We start from the raw sequence: 8,330 nt of genomic DNA, 5'->3' as shown, positions 1-8,330 counted from the left end.
GTTATCGACTGAAGATAAAGATCTCTTGTGCCAAGAAGTCAAAATTCAAGATAAGAAAAATTTCTTGAAGCAAGACAACAAGTTACTAATTATCCAATTAGTTTCTCAATTAGGGAAGTTAAAAATGTTCCATCTACAGTATTTATCTCACGGTGGTAGCATTTTATTGAAATAAAGATTGAACATTATTTGTGAATAGTTTATTCATAGCTCAAAACGTTTAATTAATTGAGCATCAATTATCAATCAACTCGATTTACGATAAATAAATAATTTTCACAAAGTACTGTGGAAATATTTTATGTAGAGGATAATATGTATCGAAAAGGTCATTAGAGTATTTATAATGGAAAATATCGTTTTAAATTTTTATTTTATTTATTAATTGCGATATGAAACGAATCGTGAATGGTGAATGGGTTGGTGATATGAAGGGGCAAAGAGAAGTAAATAACGATCGGGTTGCAGTGGTAAGTGGATCGCTAGGGTCGTACGGAAGTGGTATACCTCAACGATCGTTGCGCCTGATGCTTGTCCTCGTATTCTAATTATACTATTCTTTTATATGGGTACGATACCAGTATAGTGAGTGGAGGATAGGAGATGTGAGATGTGAATGTGCATGAGTGGGTGATGTGAGGGCAATCCTATCGGTAATATAAGCACAACCACCATCATACTATTTTCACTGATTCTAGTTACTTGCAACTTGTAATTGTATAACTACCCTGAGTTGTCCTACTGTATACTAAAGTTGTTTAAGTAATGTGAGAGTATTAACTGCGGGTAAATCATTGGATCGCGTGATTTTAACGTTTGAACTCGATCGTTTGTGAATTAGAACGATCGTTAATAAAATTAATATTTTAGTTTATTCAGTTTTTAAAATATTTATTTATTTGAACGTTATTATTATTATTATTATTATTATTATTTCTTTTTTTTTTTAAGGTGTTCGAATCTCAAAAACATATCAAAATCTTTAAAATAACAATTTGTATCAATAAATCCTGAGATATTAATAATAATTGGTGTCTTCGTGGAAGAAAGAAAAAGGGAAAAATTACATTACATAATATAACGTAACGCTTCATATAAAAAACTGAAAAAATTAGTTTTAGATTGTAATTATTACAGACTTTGTAAGAATTACATTATAAAATATAAATATTACATTCAAAGCTGTGAAAATTAACATTCAAAGTTTGAATGTTAAAAAAATTATTTTGGACTGCAATTTTTCTAGTTTCAAATTATAAGTGACATTTGTTACTATTTATAATGTAATTGTTTCCTCTTTCTTTTTTCCGTGTTGATCTTAAGACCCAATGCAGCCAAGAATCGTAATTTTTTGTCCGATGATTCCTTCAGTCTAATGTCAAGACCAGAAGACAGCTCATTTTTATTCGGACGAACCAACGGAGTAGTAGGCGCTTGCGGGACTATGATCAGAATGATCAATATAAAGCTTATCTGTATGTGCTGAGTCCGAGTCAAATTCTTGATGCTCGTTATATATTGGTGTGGAAGATCGGCCTATACGTTTTGTTTGCAACATCGACAGTGAACTATCTTCTTTATTTTCTTCTTGAAAGGTCAACAGCCCTACACTGCTAGTACAGCCGGATTTCTTTAATTCTTGTTTGTGAGTTTAATATCCATCTCTCGGTATCGCGTAGATAATGTTTTCTCTGCCATATAATTCAGCATCCTGCTGCGGTAGTGGATAGTCTGGTGTTCTAGAACTGCTTGGTTCTTTCCATTTTTTTATATTTCTAAAATCTGTTCCATCTCTAATGTGCTTAAGTTGTATGGCACCAGCAGTGCATAACGTGGGACAACAACAAAATTTCAGCACAAGTTGGGTCGCCACAATTGGGTCGGTACACGGAGAAAAATTAATTATAGTATTTACTATACGAAAATATTAACTCCTACTATCTGAAATGGTAATAAAATTAATTAGTCACAAAATAATAGGTGTTATTATTGACAATTGTATTAGTTACTATTAATAATGGTAACGATTACTATCGAAAATGATAATTGTAATTATTAAAAATTATAACTGCTATAATCGAAGATGGTAACTGTAACCATCTCAGATTGTAAAAATTCTAAAAGAAAAAATAATATAAATTTATTTAATTTAATTCTTTATTTGCATCCATATTTCAGTTATGAACATTTTTTCCTTTAAAATATTAAAACAAATAATAACACAATCGTTTAAATCCATATATGATAAAAATTTCCAAATATTAGAGCTGTTATTGATTATTTTGAATGATTGACTATGATTATCAAAATAGCAATCATCCAAGATTTGGCTTACTAAAAAAGTCTTATTATTATCAATTATTAATATTTTTTCACAAGATAAAATAATGAAACATCATTTAATGGTTCCATTATAATTGAATTAATTGTAATCCTATCATCTATATTATTAAGAGTATCATTAAGATAAAATACTCTATCTCTAGATTCATAATTAATAAATGAACGTATATCTTGTGAATTATTGATATTTTTACAGATATAAGCTCACTCCGACATTATACTCATCGAGACCTTTCATTTGAGTACCCACATCAATTTTTCATATATTTATATATATTATATATATGTATATATGAAAAATATATCAAAAATGAAAGTGGGTACTCAAATAAAAGCTCGTTATGATTGTAATATCGGGATGAGCTTATATCTTTATAAATGTCAATAGTTAAGAAAATAAAGTACCCTTTAACGAAAATCATTATATAATTAAGCAAAATTTTATCTATTATAGTTTGCAATTCTTGGCAGTCACATAGGGACTGCAGGTTGTTAGTTTTGATAATTTGTGCATTGAATTTCTTCAACAGAATGCATAACTTGAACAGGTCGATGAGTTTATTTCATTTTAAATAATTAGATAATTATGATAAATAATTAGTTTAAAACTTCATTGTATTCAAAATTTTTTTTTGAAAATCTTAGATTTTTTGAAAATTATGTTTTTTAAAAATTTTTTGTAAGATTAAAATTTTTTTTACTACACTGTACTACAATTGCTTTTAGTTCATTCAGAAAAGCATCCACGCTAACGCAAATTTTTAATTTTTTTAATATTTTTTACTAGCTTAGGTAGTAGCTATTATTATTACTGATGGTAACTGTAACCATCAGGTTATATTAGGAATTACGATTTTGATAATAGTAGTAACTAGTTAAAATAATAATAGCTATTATTACTGATTACCATCATAATAGTAGTAGTTACCATCAGGATAGTAACTACTACAATTCGGATGGTTTCCATAATAATTTAAATAATATTTACTACTATCAAATTCAGTTAATAGATTTTATCATAACTAGATAGTAAACTCTACTATAAAATTTTCTCCGTGTAGCACGTTTAAGTTGAGAATCAGATGAGCATGATGCTTGTTCAGATCTTAAGGGAAGTTGTGACGGTACCCTCTGTGGAGACATCCGAGACTTGGAATGTAATCTTGAGCAAGACTTGGAATGTAATTTTGAGCGAGACTTGGAATGTGATCTTAAACGATACTTGGAAGGCAATCTTGAGCGAGACCTGGAACGCGATTTCGAGCCATTCAGTGAACGCTTTTTTTTTCTAAAAGACGCTGAACTTTATTTTGATCGAGACGCTGAGTGGTATTTTCGGCGAGACTCACGTGATCATGAGCTAGACGGTGAACTAGATCGTGAGCGAGATGGAGAATGTAAATTAGAACGAGACTTTGAGCCGGATCTTGAGTGATCAGTTAAACCTGATGAGGAGCGAGTTCATTGGCTTTTTGAGCGGCATGTTGATTGTGTTTGAGAAGATTTTTTGTCGCGATTTCTTCCTAATTGCTTCGGAGTCTCAAAGTTTTGCTCTAATGAACCATTACTATCATCCGTCTTTTCTGAAAGACTGGCTTTAAACTTTTTACTGCGGATTGATGCGTCGATGATTGCCTGATGTTTCTTTTTTGGCTTTATATTATTTTTGTCCAGCCAGGCTATTGTGGTTGACTCTCCCCAGGTGACCATCCGTGCCAATTTCATCTTTTTGAGCTCAGGATAATGCACCCGTAGCAACTCGTGAAAGGCCACACTTCTTAGTCGGTCATAGATAGCGTTGGGCATCTCTCGAAAAGGATAAATCCGTTTAAACGCATATGTTATAATGGCTTTACTCACATCTGCTGCGTTGGATTCTCGAAATTCTTTTTCAATATCAGAAGGCAAAGATCGTAACTCTCGACTAACTTTCCGAGAAAGAGACTCAAGACAATTAGACCATCGTGCCTTGATTACTGCGTACGGATCAGCATGCTTCTGTTTTAAATCATCTCTCAGAGGAATTTCTTCATATAAAATAGCATATTCAATGATTTGGTACAGATTTTTCAGTTTTATCTCCGGTATGTCCAGCGTTAAAAGAAAACGTTCGATCTCATCAATATCAGCCCATGACGTAATTTTATTCTTTTTACGATACCGGTTGAACGCCGACAGAAATTTGTTATAGTCCTTCTCGTCTTCCAGATTACCACGAAACTGCAAGAAAAAAAAATTATTATCGATCAAATAAATGAAAATAAAACATAAAAAAATAATGAACGATTTCTAAAAAAAAGTCAACAAGATGCTGATGCTCGCACTTGATGTCATCACATGATGCTCTTATCAAAAATCGATTATTGAAAAAATATAAATATTTTCTTAAATTATTAATTTTCTCTTAGTATAAAATAGTAAATTTATTAGTACTGTAAGTTATATATTTAATGTTGTGGAAAAATTTAAAATTTAAAAATATAAAAAACCATTGCAACTTTAACTTGCCTTTTTAAGACGGTATGAAGGGGTGGGAGGAGTCAAGAGGGGAGTATTAGGAAGGGATAACCCTCGCGGTTTTGATGATGCCGTAAAAATACCGTAATTTTTCGGCATTTATGCTCATGCCGTATATTTACCGTTATAATTCGGTAATAATGCGGTTAAACTATAGTTGTTTTGGCTAGTTTTTATATTGTAGTTATCCAGTATATATACTGCACTTATGCTGTACAGTTACCAAAAATATACTATACAATTACCGCATTAATGCCCAAATTTTACCCCATAAATTCCAAATAATTACCGTAATAATACAGTAATTTTGCCGAATATTTTCTGACATAATGGACAATTATTAAAGATTTAGTTTTATTTTTAGTTCACTTCTATGTTAGAAATGAATAAAATGAAAAATTTCAAATTTTGCTTTTTATTCTCCATCGCTACTCTGCAAAAACAAATACTGTTTTTGAATAAAAAATATGTAGAATATTATTTTTTAATTAGGTATTTAACGATAATTAATATAAAATAATACATATGCCAAGTAAATATATTCTAATTTTAATTTCAATTTTTAATTTCTCACTTAGAAAATTGCAAATTTTCTAAAATCGAAAAGTTATATTGTTTCACATAAATAATTATATTATTTAATTTTAAATATACTTATCGTAAGATGGACAGTGTGGCTTAATGTATATAGAATAAGCAAAAAAACAATATGGTATAGACCGGGTAGCTCAAATGGTAGAGTAGTCGACATAGTCTCAATATGGTCGCCATACAGTGTACATCGTACTCTGTATGCTCGTAGCATCTTGAGAAAAATAATAAAGTGCCCTGTGCAAATAAATTTCCAAAGTGAATAAATTCGTAGTAACAAACCACCCCAGATCTGAGAGTGTATGTTTTATAATTGTGAATATCTCAAAAACATCACTAATAGCAAAAATAAATCAAAAAAGTTATGTGACAGGCGTGACAGGCGGGCGCATCTGAAAAAAGATGGCGGACCCACCCAGCCTAAAACGCAAAGCACATGCTGAGCTCGCATCACCTTTTGATAAAAAACATTCACGATCAGTACCAGGCAAGACAGTTAAAAATTCAATTACATTAGATTCGGCCTTCAAGAATTGGGAAAAACTGAATAATAAGGACCAAAGTAATACCAGCAATGCTGCACCAAATACGTCATGCCGAAGGAGAAACCCACTACCCAAAGTCGATGAAGAAGGTTTCGTAGAACCTCGGAAAATCGCAAAAGGTAACTCGATTGAGACTATGCTGACAGCGCCGCTGAGAACCGATAACTCGTACCAATCTCTAATAGATGGCGCAGATGAGTTGACAGGTCTGGACAACATGGAAACGGAGCAAAATAGCAACCCAAAAAAAACTAATGCTGAACAAGACCAAAATAACGATACAAGAAATGAAAACCTCTCACGGTCAACAGAGACTAATAATACGAAAAACTACAGGCCACCACCTATTTTCATCCCAGGCTCAAATGTCAAAAACACCGTAAGTGTACTGAAGAATGCCGGCTTGGAACAAGGAACATTTTTGGTCACTGCCTCAAACGAACTACATACGGTCAATACATTCACACAAGAAAAATTCAATACGGCAAAAACAGCGCTCAAAAACAAAGAAATTAAGTTTTACTCGCATACCCCCAAAAGTGAAAAATTGAAATCTGTACTTCTCAAGGGAGTAAGCCAAGACTTCTCATCAGAACAAGTTGATGAAGACTTAAAAAACAGAAACATTCCGTCAGTAGAAATCAAAAAAGTCACTGAATTAAAATTCACGCGCGACAACCAACAAATGAGACATATAATAGTCCAAATATCTCAAAGGAGCAGTTTAAAGGAGCTCTTCAAAATTAAGGACGTCTTACATCTCATAACAAGGTGGGAAAGACTACGCCGAAACAGATTACTCCAATGCAGAAAGTGCCAAAGGGTAGGTCATACGGCAGCCAACTGTGATATGGGTTACCCATGTGTGAAATGTAGTGGATCACATAAACAAGGAGAATGTCCACTGAAAGATGACACAACGAGGGAAAATTTCAGATACGCTAACTGTGGTAAGATAGGCCACCCTGCGAGCTATGCAGGTTGCCCATATCTTAAGTTTGCGAAAAACGAGAGGAAACACGAAGCCCATAGGAAAAATACCGCAGTGGTGAGAAACTCGGATAGGATGAGCCGATTAGCCTCGCCTCAAATGTCATTTGCCAAAGTTTCGGCTCATCACAGAGAAGCGTTCCCCCCGCTGAGGACATAGGAGCAATCAATACCTGGACCAGGTCCGCAACAGATCCCACAACAGCAACAAGACGCTCCTTTCGGAGTCGACGGCTCACAACCAAGATGGGCCAACCAAATGAGAGGTGAAATTAACACGCTTGCCAATGCTATCAAAGAAATAAGCGCAACTATAAACAAAAACATAATGGATAACTCCAGAAAAATAAACTTTTTGTTTGGATAAACAAACCTGAACCTCAACTATGAATAAAGACAGCTTAACGATACCTCAAGCTCCAGAAACCAGCAGATCCAGGAATCAATTAGCGGAAATAAAAATATTGGCCATAAATACAAACTCCTTACAGCACAATGTAAGAAGATTTGAACTACATTGCAGGATAGAGCAACATAAACCAGACATTGTTCTATTGTCAGAAACAAAATTAACAAACAAACATTATATCTTCTCGCAGACACATAAAATTATCCGCTCAGACCGACCAAACTCCAAGCAAGGAGGAGGAACGGCAATCATGGTTAAAAACAACATCAGCCATCAAGTCATTAGGTACCCAGCGTCTTCCAAAAATGAACTTCTTGAATACACTATAATACAACTCTTTCCAGAAACTCAGTCTAGCTACAAAATATTCATTATCAGTGTATACGCAACTAATTCCAACAGGAAAGTCTTCATTCACGAACTGAACGATCTTCTACAACGCCTTAAATTAGACAATCCTGAACATTTCTTTGTTTTAGCTGGAGATCTTAATGCACGTAGGACTGAATGGGGCGATTCTCATGACAACGAAAGAGGAAAATACCTCCGCAAATGGGAAGCAGAAACACTACTGGGATACAACGCCAAAATCTATGTCACAAACGAGCTATCTTTTATTCCAGCAAATACTTACCTGGACCTTTGCATCTCTAATCTAACAATCTCTGACCTCACAGCTAACAACAAAATCAACACAGCCGACTACGATAGTGATCACAGAGCCCTACTCTTCACGACTATACTGCCAAGCAATATAAAACAAGAGTATGGCTCCCAAAAGATGATCTGCAACATACGAGCAATAAAATGGAGAAAATTCGAAAAAACTCTCAACGCCGAATACACCCAAGACCTGCCAGACAATAGAAACCTATCAATAGAAGAATTAGACCAAAGTATCACCAACATTACATCTACACTAATCTCTACTATGA

The sequence above is a fragment of the Cotesia glomerata genome, linkage group LG8 (assembly GCF_020080835.1).
Source record: "Cotesia glomerata isolate CgM1 linkage group LG8, MPM_Cglom_v2.3, whole genome shotgun sequence".
NCBI lineage: Eukaryota > Metazoa > Arthropoda > Insecta > Hymenoptera > Braconidae > Cotesia > Cotesia glomerata.
The sequence above is the reverse complement of the archived record's forward strand: the minus strand, read 5'-3'. Positions refer to the sequence as shown.